This window comes from Manis javanica, chromosome 4, assembly GCF_040802235.1.
Source record: "Manis javanica isolate MJ-LG chromosome 4, MJ_LKY, whole genome shotgun sequence".
NCBI classification, from domain to species: domain Eukaryota; kingdom Metazoa; phylum Chordata; class Mammalia; order Pholidota; family Manidae; genus Manis; species Manis javanica.
In genome coordinates, this window is record NC_133159.1 from 75828522 (window position 1) to 75842396 (window position 13875).

Sequence of the window (13875 nt, forward strand, 5' to 3'; positions counted from 1 at the left end):
GCCCCTGTCATTGTCATCATCATCAAAGCTAAATATATTGAGTCTTATTATGTGCCAGGCACTGTACTAAATGCAGTGTGTGTATGGATTCATGAAGTGCTTACCACAGCCTCTGACATGAGTGCTATTTTTTCCATCTTAGTGATGAGGAAAGGGAGGGAACAGAGACGTTGACCCAGCTGGCAATGATACAGATGATGAGTAGCAGAGCCAGAATTTTTACTCTATCAGTGGGATTTCTGAGCCCTTTCTTGACTCTTACACTGTAGTACGTGTTCACAGGAAGAGGAGCTGAGCACTGTGGGGGGCTGGGGGCAGCCTGGGGAAAGTAGTAGTACTTTGTGTTTGGGAAGAACACCTGATTCTGAATTTCTTTGCATCAAGATGAAAGTTATTTGAATTGTTAACAAGAATTCCAGAAAGGTCTTCCACCTGAATATATTAAGTAATATCTTTTCTCTGTAATCCCATCTTTTCAGTATTCCTCATCTTTTTTTTTTTTTTTTACCCCAAATTTGATTAAAACAGAAGTTGTCTGATATGGATACCTTTTCCATGAGGTACACAGTATCGCATTGCCAAGTATGATTTCCAATCAGGTGACACTGTTCTTACCAGGGAGATAAATCGTAGGATTAGCCAGAAAGGGTGATCTTAGGTATCTCTCACTCTGCAGGCAAACACAGATACACACATTGAAATGTATCTACAGGATTCTGGTATTGTTGATTGATTTGTTTTAAGAAGGCAGGTTTCCTGTAGATATTTCCTCTGTAGTGACCTTTTGGGATTTTTGCTGGTGCTCATAACTGTGATGACAACCAAGAGTTATAAACAGGAGTCTCTTTACTTTATGATCATTTCAGTCTAGTACTTCCCGTGAATGGAGTTCTGAAGACTAATTTGATGCCTCAAGGTCATTCTGAGTCCAGATATTTTATAGTTATCTCTGAACTGATTTCTTCCAAAACATAAGTATACTTTTAAGATTCTCTTAATAACTCATATCTAACATACACTTGGACTTTATATAATGATTCTAGTGACTTGGGAGGCTCCAGTTACTCAGTGTTTTTGCCCTTAAGGATAATGGTCATCATGGAATTCTCAGTTTACTCCAAGACCATGCAACTCCCCCTTCAGGATTCAAGCCTGTTTGCTGTTACTCCAAAGATAAACCAGATAAGTGAGGTCTAAAGAACTAAAGTGAGAGGGCAGGATGAAAATTTAGCAGTGGAGAGAGTTCTCTGAGCACTCTGAAAGGATCTCTCTTACCCTCCCCCTGTGCTAAGTCAAAGCCAAAGGCATTTCACCCTTAGTTTGGCTCTTTTGAGAGTCCCCAGGCTCAGCTGCGGTTTTCATCGCAGCTGTAAATGACCATCTGACCACTGGGGAATTCAAGAAAGCAGAAGGTTCTCTTTCTAGTTAATGGAGAATCCTAGAGTTTCACAGATGTGAAACTGTCTTTAGAGATGATGGCTCCCCACTGGTCTGGTTCCTGGGCTGTCTCTGTGGGTCAAACCCAGGGAAGGGAAGGAAGGAAATAAATAAGTTCATTCACTTTTCTTTCTGCAAAGGACTATGCAGGAATACAGATCAGGGGAATCTGAACTTGGTGAGCTTGCTTATGCTTCTGGTTACTTTTGTCTGGGGCTGAGTGTTGTACCTAGAGCTCTGTGGGTCACTCCTCCAGTGCCCAGTCCCTGCAGGAAAGGATGTGGACACCTTGGTATCCCAGCTCCAGAATCATGACTTCATGGAAAGCACTATGTTTTATTATCAAGACACCTGGGTTTGAGTGCTGTTGCTGCTACTGTTACTTAGCTGAGTAATCTAGGGTGAGGACATGAACTTCTTGAACAGTTTTCTCCCCTAGTTCGGTGTTGATAGTGACACCTGTTTCGCAGGGTATCACGAAGAGGAATTAAAGTGATGACACAAGTTCAAGTCACTCTGTTAGCTATCCAGTATATGTGCTGTTTGGTTTCCACCCACAGCTGGCTTTTTCAGTTGCAGGCAAATTGCTAGCTATGTGAGTTGTTACAATGGAAGCATTTCATTTTGAAGGTTTGTAATAACCCTTTTATAAAGGATTGATAGTACAAAATATTTGGCCTTAAAAATGGGGAAGAACTTGTGAAGAAACGCCATGGTGCCCTTGCGGTTTATTCCAGCACACACAGAGCAGTCATCCTAAGGGTTAAGTTTTCCCCTGTGTCATTTGGCTTAGAAAATATTTGAAAGAAATTTTCCAGGTGGCTGATACTCCTCATAGGTCAAAAACCTATTTCCACATGCTAAGTCATCAATATTTTTGCTAGGGTTGTTTCTCTTTTGGATATATTTTAGATGACTGATTTCCCTCTAAGAATCCACACAGAAATTAGATACTGTGTTTTGGACTGCCTTCCCAGGAATTTGGTGTCATGGGATATGGTCACATACCCACCCATGAACAAATCATTATTTAATTTCCTTCTCACCACATTTTTTGCACATTTATCTTCAATAAATAGTTGCAAAAAATTATAAGATACACAAGGCAAAGAGACCTGTCCACTCTTGAAGTGTGAAGGGCCCACAAATAACCCCTCCTCCTGACCCAAATTAAAAAGCAGTGGAGAGAGGTTAAGTAAGGAGTCAGGCTCATTGACAGCAAAATGTCATCTTTATTACTGAAAATGCCTTTTGGAGAATGTGGCTTTGGGTCTGCAGCCAAGTGGACCTTCTGAAATTCATCCTTGAATTAGATAGACTTATCCACTCCTCCCCTGGCATAGCAGGACCATGGAAGCTGGCATCCGCCAGGGAAAAAGCCTCCTACCACCCAGCAGGAGAGGAGTACAGAATTCACCATCTCTGCAGGCAGGCAGATCCCAAAGAGAAGAGGAGGAAAGAGGTGGAGAGGGAGGCCAGGTCTATTACATGGGGAATTCTCTCCAAATGATAGCATTAGGAGAGTGATTCAAAGTCCTCTTGTAACTGTGGGGTCTTCAGATGGATTAGACTGGCCCTGCTCCCCAGGGACACTCAGTGAGGGAGGGAGATAGGGCATCTGTATAGCTACGTTGAATCCAAAATTACCCTCTTCACGGCTTTATCTAAAGCTTTAAATGTGGAGGAGGAGCACGTTTTATGTGGCTCCACATTTTCCCCTCTCTTTTAACCTGGCCCCCATCCCTTTACACTTCTGGCTCCCTCCCTACGTTTGCAGTTTCTTTCTTGAGCACCACTTTTAGGCCTTAAAAAGTTAATTCTTATTTGACTAAAAAAATGGGGAGAGGAACAATTCCTCTTCATAAATTGCTTTCCAAACATCTGGAGGTGTAAACAACATAGCCCAAAGGTGAATTTTACCCCAAATATATAATAAGCAGGATAAAAAGCACATTGTGTGGTTCTCCTCAAACAGAAGCAAGTACACGGCAGCTGCTGAAGAATAGGAAAAATAGAGTGAACCTCACCACTGAAGAGAATTTATTGTCATTATTATTCTTGTGATTGTTTCATTGCTTTGAAAATGGATTTATAGCATTTAACCGACAACCCCAAAATCCTACCCCCCACCCCACTTTTCTGCTTTCCCCAACTTGTGTGCTCTCTCTAAAAAACAGAATTTAAAGTAGGACCGTGACTATTCTGTTAGTGTTCTCACCAGACTTTTTTGGTGCTGGTTGTCAACCAGGACCTGGGGCTGGCTATCTTCCAAAAAGCCTGCCCGTGTATCACACCAAGTTGTATCAGCCACTCCATGTTGTTCTCTAATGGACTTTGGTTTAAGACCAGTCATGCATCTGCATTTGTGTGTAGTAGCCACTGGATAAGAACCAGAGTAATGACTCCAGAAGTAAAGGGTCACAGCTCTCACCTGCTGAGTCATCTTGGTGCGGCCCAGCTGGCAAGCGCTCCTAGCCTGCATTTAGTTTGCTTTACTGCTCATTGCATTCCAGCCTATCAGAGGCTCTCTTGCAGATCTGTGGGGGCTCATGTAGAAAGGGGTATGTCTGAGTAGAGGCCAGGCAGCTGGATTTGTAATATATACCCCAGCTCATCTTGGTTCAGTTGTTACTTTAGAAGAAACACAAAAGAGTGGGTAACTCAAGCTCCTCCACATAAAACCTGTCAGCATTTATTCATGCAGAAAATCCATTGTGAGTTGTTCAGCAAGGGTCCCAAAGGGCTTCTTGGCCATCCTTCAGGTGCTGGGCTTCCTGTCTTCCACTGTGCTTTTATGCACAAGTGCCAACAGCTTCCACTCCCTTTTGTTGCTAACTGCCAGAGATGTGCCGAATAAGAAAAATACCAAAGAACAGACAAGTACCACATGAAATTTTATTTTGGAACTTGAAAGCTAAACATTTCCAGGCCAAAAAACATGTATCTTTACTTCTTTTCTTTTCCTTGCTCTGGCCTGATGTAACCTCACTCTTACACCACCCCATTAAAATGTTTTGTCAACCTTTGCTAAACTTCTTTTCTTTTGCTTATCTTTAAGTGTTTTCACTTTCTCCAGCTCATAGTTGGTCTCTACCCTTCTGATATCACTTTTTCTCCTGAACAGTTGAACCACTAAAAATCAGCATGACACAGATTCATGCCAATAGTACAGAGGAGGGGAGGGATAGAGGAGGTATACATGCATGTTGGGTCACAAAATGTTAAAGCAGCAAAGGATCTTGGAGATCTTAAATCCCAAAAGTGTGCTTTTTCCTATAGAACTCATTTAAATGTATGGCTTAAATGCACAAAACTGGTGTTGTTATTCATCATCACACATGATTATCCCATTCCTATATTGGAAATGCTTTAATGGGTGGGAACTTTGATATATCTCCAGAATGTGGTCTAGGGCCCAAATGAAGGACTTACCCAATGAATGCTTGATAAAGTGGTTCAAAGAAGTTATTCTATAAACATTTGTTGCATGTCTTTTATATACCAGGCAATTAGAATCTGTTAGATGAAGATTATACTAAAATCAGTAAGACACAGTCTCTCCTCTGGAATAATTTAGAGTTTGTTGGGTAAACATAATTATATCCTAATGAACTGTGAGTGAGGTAGGTAGTGTGGGACGCAGCTACTCTGAGCAGCTAACTCTGCTTCATGGTGGGAATGGAGGGCAAATGGCTTTCGTTGAAGGATATATTCACGTTTTGATTTTAAGTGTGGACTACAACTTAGAATTTTATGTCAGGAAGGAAGAAACAACCTCAGGCAGTTTTTCTCATTTCACAGATAAGGAACCAGAAACCTAGAGATTTTAACTGCCATTGCTAGGATCCAATAGCTAATCAGTATCAGAACTTTACAGTTTCTTCTAGAAAATAACTTGGAGTACTCAAACCTGTCTTAGGAGGGTTGATTAATGGATAAATTCTCTTCTGTATGAGCCTGAAGTAATAGCTCTCCTGGTACATGGACTAACAGCATTGTTTTAATATTTTATTACAAAAATAGTAAAAGGCAGGGCACTCTGGAAACTTGCTAATTGGAATAGTTTGTGGCCTACAGGTAATCTAGGAGCTATAAATCATTTCACCAAATACATAAGCACATCACGTAATATAATTAGGCAGATAAAAGAAGAGATGAAAGAATCTCATTCATTTATTTTCTGAGCATCACTCCTGGTACATAACAGAAACTTAATAAATGGCACAGAATTATTTGAATGTTGAACCCTGTATTAAATAAATCTTTTCTATAAAATAATTAAAATACCACTATACTCTTTGTTTTATTTGATTATACGAATTAGTTAGGTGAGAATTAGAGTGGACTTTTGACCTTACAAAAATTTCTGTCCCTGTAAAGTTTATTCCTAAGTTTTTGACCGTGTACCCAACAAAGCACTTAGAAGAGTATCTCAGCATATCATGTCTAATTTCTGATGAGTAGGATCAGGGAGACTAATACCCTCATCAGGAAACATTTGAATGCCTTCCTTCCTTAATATTTTTGTAAAAGGATTACCTGGACAACCTGCAAAACTGTGTGTGTGTGTGTGTGTGTAGTTTTGTTTCTCTGTGACTTTATAAGGACATTACCTAACATTTCCAAGTGTTCTGTCATTGCTCATCTGTAAAACTAGAGAAATAATTTGCCTCAAAGAGTTACACCAGTTCAATGAAACAATCTTTTTGAAATCCCACCAGCAACATGCCCGTCATGCACTTGACTCTCAGTAAATCATAGCTTAAATTATTTTGCTTCATTTCATATGGATATGTTAGAAAGCGTCAAGAGGAGTCGCAAAACAAACCTGTTTTGTATTGCGATTAAGTATCCCATTCTTTCCAGAACATAGTAAGAGTATGGTAAATATCCTGCTTCTCTATTCTTGCGAGGTTCTGGCGAACATTTTTTGCAGCAGCAAATTTTAAGGGTTCGTTTTGAAGCCTGAACCTAAGCATTATTGACTAAGATAGAAACCACAGGCCCCAAGAGTCAGTAAGTATTGATGTTGGTTGAGAGCCAATGGATGAATGATGTTTGATACATTAAATATTAAATGCAAAATCCTTTAGTTTGGTGCATGGTGCTAACTCTGCCAATTAAAACATCCAGTTTGATTTACAGTAGTTTAATTTTATCTAGCTATAACCCATTTCTCCTGATACTTACTATATAATGATAAAATACTGTTAGGGCCCACATAATTTCCTAAAATTCTATGTGAATTTGATGAGAAAAATGAAAATAGTAACTTTGTTCTTTAGATGTTTCTATTTTTTGGTAGTGGCTAAATTTACAACTTGAATGCTACCAAATGCTTAAAATTTTGAAGTACTATAAATTGTTTTAAATTTAAAACTAAACAATAGGAGAAAAATTTTTTTATAGGAATCTAAGCATCTCCCCCTTTGTTCATTTTCTGCTTTTCTTTAATTTCCAAAATACCATTCAAAACTCTGATTCAGTCACTTTAAAGGCATACAATTTTCTGAAATACAAACATTTCTGATTCTATCACCTTAAATCTGTATTGCCTATATTAAGTTCATACCTGCCACTGGAAATATGTTTTTAAAATTACAGTTAGTGTGTTACATTCCCCCAAATTTACTTGTGTTTTCTGAATTAGACAACCTATATATCATGATTGACTAACTGAACTTTCCATAAATTTCAAAAAAATATAAATTGTGGATTGAGACCAAATTAGAAATGTTTAGGCTTAGAGAGTATTTTCAGAAGAGCAATTCAAAAATGCCCATTCTTACACCTCCATAAATCAGAAGAGCAGCTAACTCAGGCAGCCTGCATTTTGTTCTAAGAACGGTTTTGAGTGCTTGTGTATATTAGTTCATTTACTCCTCACAACAACCCTGTGAGGTCGGTGGCAGCTTTATTACTGTTATTACTGCTACTACTCCTGTTACCACCTCCACCATTTCATAGATGAGGAAACTGAAGCACTCAGAGATCAAGCAGGTTGCCTAATAACAAAGCCAGTAACTAGTAGAGTCAAGAATTTAACTCAGACAGTCCGGTTCTGTGATGTAGTCTTGTAATTACTACGGGTAGGGCTAACTATAGATTCAGCTACCATGAACTCCTCTGAGTAGGATTTGTGTTTAATATTCTTTTGTCTTTCATTATGGTGTCATTGATATAGAGTCTTATCCTCAGGTTTCACATGAACAACATTGTGGTTACTATATTCCCTCCTATTACTAAGTCCCCACCACGTACCCTATTGCAGTCACTGTCAATCAGCATAGTAAAATGCTATAGAGGTGTTTGACTGATATTCTTAAAAATCTTATTTTTTGGAGTTCCCTGTAGTATAGGTTTCTAACACTTAAGATAGGGGTTTTACCAGCTCAGTTACTTTAAATGAGGTATTGGCCATGAGCAGTTGTGTTAAGAGGAGTGGTGCTGTGTGTTGAGATTGCTGACAGTCTCTCCTAAATTTCTCAGAGTTTTAGCCCCACAAGGGACATTGATGAATATGTAGTCTGATTTCCTTCTTTTTCCAGTTTACAGATGAAAGGAATTCTTCCATGAGTCCCCCAGACAGAGTTAGTCATTTCCTGCTTTGTGATCCCAAGGCACTTTGTTCAACTCTATATTTTAAGTAAATACTATTTTTTAATTAATCTGTTTATATGTCACTTCTTTCCATCCCCCACTCTTACCTCCAAGTGAGTTCTGCAAGAGCTGGAAACAGGTCTAATTTATTTTTGTCTCCCACCAGCCTGGTGACAAATGGATGAATCATGTGGCCTGGAGAGGTTAAGGGACTTGCCCAGAGTAGCAGACCTGAAATGTGAATGGCTTTTGTAACTCCCAGTCTAGTACTTATCATTCATGTGCTTCCAGAAATGTTTTCAAATGATTTGGATGCGTGCTAAGGAGTTAGAACAAAATTTTCCTGTTTTGTTCTTCTACCATAGCTCATTTATAACACAATAAAAATAACAGTGTTGATGATGATGATTCCGCATTGCCACTTGTCATACTGTATCATTTTGAGGATCAAAGGAAATGATAATATTTGTAAAAATTTTGGAACTGGTAAAACCCCTTGTACAAGGATGTATATTGCTATTACTTTAGTCTGTTATTATTTGTGTGTGATTCACAAAGTATTCACATTCAGCATCTCATTTACTGTTCATTATACCCCTGTGGTGTCATGGCCATTTCACAGATCAGAAAACTGAGGCTGAGAAAGATGAAGTAGTCCAGTTGCAGATCACAAGAGCCTGAAGGAGCCCGAAGCCAGCTCTCTTGCTCTTTCCAGCACAGCCACCAGAACAGGAAGTGAGTCCCACAGGGTGTGTCCTGAAGGTCCTGAAGCTTCTGCGCACACCTCGGGGAGTGAACCCCAGAGAGACACACCTGGGAGGGATAACAGGAGAGTTGATCCTGGGCTCTTCTAACCAGGGCCGTTCCATTTGGCTGTTCAGATTCCAATCTGATTCTTCATTTTATCAAAATGCAGGGTCTGGAGACAGAACGCTTTATAAGATAAAGTGAACAGTTTGATTTTGAAGTGGCCAACCGGGCAACCATCAGCAGCGGCGTGTGGGTTGTACGGACCCAGGCAGGAGGTGGCCAGCCTTGCCATTGCTTTTGTCTCGATGGGGAGTTCCTTACTGTGACTCTCAGAGGAAATGAAGGATGATAAATCCAGCTGCTGCTTCCTGTTTCTATAATTCTGAGATTTATTTTTTTCAAAGGGTAAAATGCTTTATTTTTAAACCAGTGGAAAATACCCCCAACCTGTTCCTTGTTAGTATTTCCTTAAAAGCTAGATGTACTCGCTTGAGCTTTAAAGTGTCAGCGTGTGTGTGCGTGCGTTCCTGCGTGTGTGTGTGTGTGTGTGCGTGTCTGAAATTCTCACTATGCCGCCAGGGCTGGCTCATTCTCTCTGTTTTTCAACAATAACAACAGAAAGAAAACCAATTAAGGCAGATTGTACTGGACAGGAAGCTCTATGTGAGATTGATGACAGTCTGATTTAGAGGAGGCCTGTAATTCATATCAGTGGCATTACTCTTGTGCAGTTCAGGTCTGGCTTTTCTTCCTCCTGTGATTGTGTTGTTAGTGAATAAAGACCCAAGTCATTTAAAAATAACTCCCTCCTCACTTGCCACCATACATAGTTTATGGAAAGTAGCTGTCAGGTGTATAGATGACCAGGATGCCGCTCAGTGGGTTTGGCTGCATAATAACCAATGACTTCATAAGTAAGAGTAATAGGTAGAAATATTTTCTCTAATGCCAATTTTTTTCATTGACCAATGTAAGAAAGAGAATGTGTGTAGGGGCACCAACGGTGCATCTTTCCAGAAACAAACTAGAGGAGATTTATTTGGCAAAGTAGAATTATAAGAATGTAGTAAACATCGAAAATCTCCAGCTGAGGAAAAATCTTAGCTCTGATTGAAGCCCCTCAGTCCCCTTCAGTTCCTAAAATCATAGCAACAGCGATATGCTGTTGACGATGGATAATCCATACATAGTATGCACTTGGCTGGCCCACGTGATTTATTCTCCAAGAATTACCATTTATTTTAAATGAGTTCAGAATAAAATGGAAATCTTCACAACCTATAATTCAAGAAAAGTTTATACTGTATATTTGGTCTGACTTCATTAACAACTCTTCTGAAGATAAGTAAAATATCTTATTTTAATATAAGAATACCCCAATGCAGTCACTGTCCATCAGTGTAGTAAGATGCCACAGATGACTGTTTGCCTTCTCTGTGCTATGCTGTTTTCCCCGTGATCCCCCATACCAGGTGTACTAAACATAATAGCCCTCAATCCCCTTCTCTGTCCCTCCCCACCTGCCCTCTCACACCCCTCCCCTTTGGTAACCACTAGTTCCTTCTTGAAGTCTCTGAGTCTGCTGCTATTTTGTTCTGTCAGTTTTGCTTCATTGTTATACTCCACAAATGAGGGAAATAATTTGGCACTTGTCTTTCTCCACCTGGCTTATTTCACTGAGCATAATGTCCTCAAACTCCATCCATGTTGTTGCAAATGGTAGGATTTGTTTCTTTCTTATGGCTGAATAATATTCCATTGTGTATATGTACCCCATCTTCTTTATCCATTCATGTACTGATGGACACTTTGGTCGCTTCCATTTCTTGGCTATTGTAAAATGGGCTGCAATAAACATAGGGGTGCATATGTCTTTTTGAATCTGAGAAGTTGTATTTTTTGGGTAAATTCTAAGGAGTGGAATTCCCGGCTTCAAATGGTATTTCTGTTTTTAGTTTTTTGAACCTCAATATTGCTTTCCACAATGGTTGAACTAGCTTACATTCCCACCAGCAGTGTAGGAGGGTTCCCCTTTCTCTGCATCCTCACCAGCATTTGTTTTCTTAGTCTTTTCGATGCTGGCTATCCTTACTGGTGTGAGGTGATGTCTTATTGTAGTTTTAATTTGCATTTTCTGATGATTAGTGATGTGGAACATCTTTTCATGTGTCTGTTGGCCATCTGAATTTCTTCTTTGGAGAACTGCCCATTTTTTAATCGGGTTATTTGCTTTTTGTATGTTGAGACATATAAGTTCTTTATATATTTTGGATGTTAACCCCTTGTCGGATATGTCATTTACAAATATATTCTCCCATACTGTAGGGTGCCTTTTTGCAGAACTCCTCTCTTCTAACCTCAGCTCTGCCATTTCCTTGTTGCAATGGTTTCTTGGCTGAAAAGTGAAGTTGACACCATTTCTTTGTCTCTCAGCAGATTAGTTGGAATCCATGGAAGTGCATAAAAACTGAGATGATGAAAAAGACATTATGTAATACTGTTATAAATGGCAGTTTGATTATAAGTTATAATTTCACTTTTTAGACTTTGCTGCTTGTTTCCTCAGGCAGCCTTTGAACACCAGGGTTTTTTCTCTTCCACTTAAGAGTTCCTTTTAATAATTTGTAAATTGGGGGTTTGTGGGAGGGCAGTAATTTAATTTGAGCTGATCTGTAATTTAAAACAAGCTGAAGGGGGCAGGCATGGGCTTGGTAGGGCCAGCCCAGTCTGGGTCTGAATCCTAGATGACCATATTTTATCTGCATGATCTTGTTCACTCAAACTTGCTAAGCCTCAGTTTCTCTCAATGAAACTAGAACAGTAGTACCACCACTCAGGGAGGGTGTGAGAATTTAATGAGCTCGAGTGTGGAAGGGTTTGGTAGTCGATAGGGATTATTTTCTCTGTTTCCTCTTGTATATTTGCAGTAGTCTCGGTGTTGCTCAATGCGATACAACCTGCGATTGCCCCTCAAAGATGCCAGCAGTGCACACCACCTCTCCTCCTTACCTCAACTTCTTCCCTCCATACTGTGGCCAGGGAAATGATAAGTAAATTAAGCTGCTTTCAGTCACTAACACTCTCCTTAGGAATAGGAAGTATTCTTTTCCCACCCTCTTCCTTCAGTGTAATGTGAATTGAGTTCTTTTAATGTTGACAGACCTTCACCGGGAGTTTTCAGTGGGCAAGAAACCTGGCACTGTTTGGATTACTTGAACATACAAAGCTGCTCATTGATGTGTCCACATGCTGTGTTTTCAAAGTTCTATGCATTGTGGAATTTTTTTTGCAAGACATCTTTTTTTTTTCCCTTTAGACTTTTCCCAAAAAGGACGCTTTCAAGTTTGACAACTAGATAAGAAATATATGGTTAATGTTAATTTACTGAAGGGGAAACCAAACAATATACATCCAAATTCTGTTTAAAAATTTCTGTGGAATTATGAATTCCTTCAGCTTGAAACCTTTATTTAGTCATAATGGCATGCTACATACTTGAGTTAGAGCTACTAGTAGAAATGTGTTTACTGCATATGATTTTACTTTATCCTCAAAATAAGGAACTGCCATATGAAAAAACATCTCTGTTCTTTCTCACCTTGTTATTTTTAACTTCTACCTCCCTGCTTTTTGCCTGTCCTAAAAAGCAAACCCTTCCATCAAACCTGTTTGATGTTGTCCCAACCTTTTGTTTTTCTCACCAGCCAACCTTCAAGAAGCAAACATTTATTTTCCCATTTACTCCTTGCCCACCACGAGCCAGTCTTATTCACTGTGAGTACGTGGGCTGAAGTCTGAAGTGACTCTCAAATACCAGGTCAGCAGTCACTCTTCACTCTAATGTCCTTAACAACTTGTGACACGTCGTACCGCTTACCATTCTCTTCTTGAAGCATTTGTTCCCCTTGGCTTCCCCTTCCTGTACTTCTTCCTTCCCTCTCCTTTGCTGAATCCTTTTCTTCTACCTGTTTAACTGTTAGTGATCTGCAGGATTTTATGACCTTTTCTTCTGTATATATATTCTCCTTGGGTAGTCTCATCGTCCATATACTGATTAGTCATAAATGTACAATTCCATCCCAGATCCTTCTGAGATTTGGGTCAACTGACTGCTAGACATCTCTACATAAATTCATTACAACAACTCTAGCTATTCAAGCTGAAATTCTGAATTTACCTGGCAGTCATCTTGACTAGTATAACCCTCATGCGTTTCTCTTCCTCCAGTCTTTCCTCGCTGCTGCCTCACTATCATACTCTGGATAGACTTCTTTCTAAACCGGAGTGCTAGATCTCCTTCCCTTTTTGTTCAAACCCTTCAGCATTCCGTATTGACCCTGTATAATTTGGATCTGATAATTTTGCGCTTTCCCTGAGTCTTACTCCTGGAAAATCTTTTGCCCTTTTGTGTTGGAGTACTCACAAAGGAGGCTAGCCAAATCTTTAAATTTCTAGATACTTTTATTTAAGAGTCGTTTTTAAATACCTCAAATTTTTATTAATTGTGGTACCAGCTAAACTGCTATGACAGCAATTTCCAAGTTAGAGTGGCTTAAATAAGGGAGACATTTCCTTCTCAAATACAGTCCGGATAAGAGCAGAAGGCTGGCGGAACAGCTCTGCCATGCCTCAGTCGGGGTTCTTAAGGTTGTGCCTGCTTTCCCATTTTCTAGCCAGCATTAAAAAAGGAAAAGGAAGGCCAAATCAAATAGCCTTATCTTTACAGAGGTTACCAGGAAATGAACAATCACTTCTTTTCATATCCTATTTGCCCAGCCTAATTACATGTCCATACCTGGTTGCAAATGAGGCTTGGAAATAATATCTTCAGTTGAGCAACAGTGCACTCAGTTAAACTGAGTGGTGATGATAGGAGGTGTCTGTTACCAAAAAGCAGAAAGGGAGAATGGTTTCTGGAGGACACTTACTTGTGTTTATCACAGGAACAAAGAACTGGGAGAAAATGAGTGATTTTTTTTTTTTTTAACCCACCTGGACACACTCTGGAACGTTTCAGCAGTTGCCATATGTAGATAATAGGAGTCATCAAACACCTCTTACTGTTTTTCCTTCCCCTTCCATAAAGTA

General features: G+C 39.6%; 1 protein-coding gene across 8 annotated transcripts in view; it reads left to right on the top strand.

The window, feature by feature from the left end:
* Positions 1 to 13875, top strand: part of LRRC8D (leucine rich repeat containing 8 VRAC subunit D) — a 106361-nt gene that overhangs the window by 75168 nt on the left and 17318 nt on the right. The window contains exon 1 of one of the 8 annotated variants that reach the window (XM_073234260.1): positions 12582 to 12604. The exons of the other annotated variants lie outside the window; for them this stretch is intronic. The gene's annotated coding sequence lies outside the window, so the exon portion shown is untranslated. Of the gene's footprint in view, positions 1 to 12581; positions 12605 to 13875 lie in introns of those variants that run through there. 8 annotated transcript variants of the gene reach the window in all.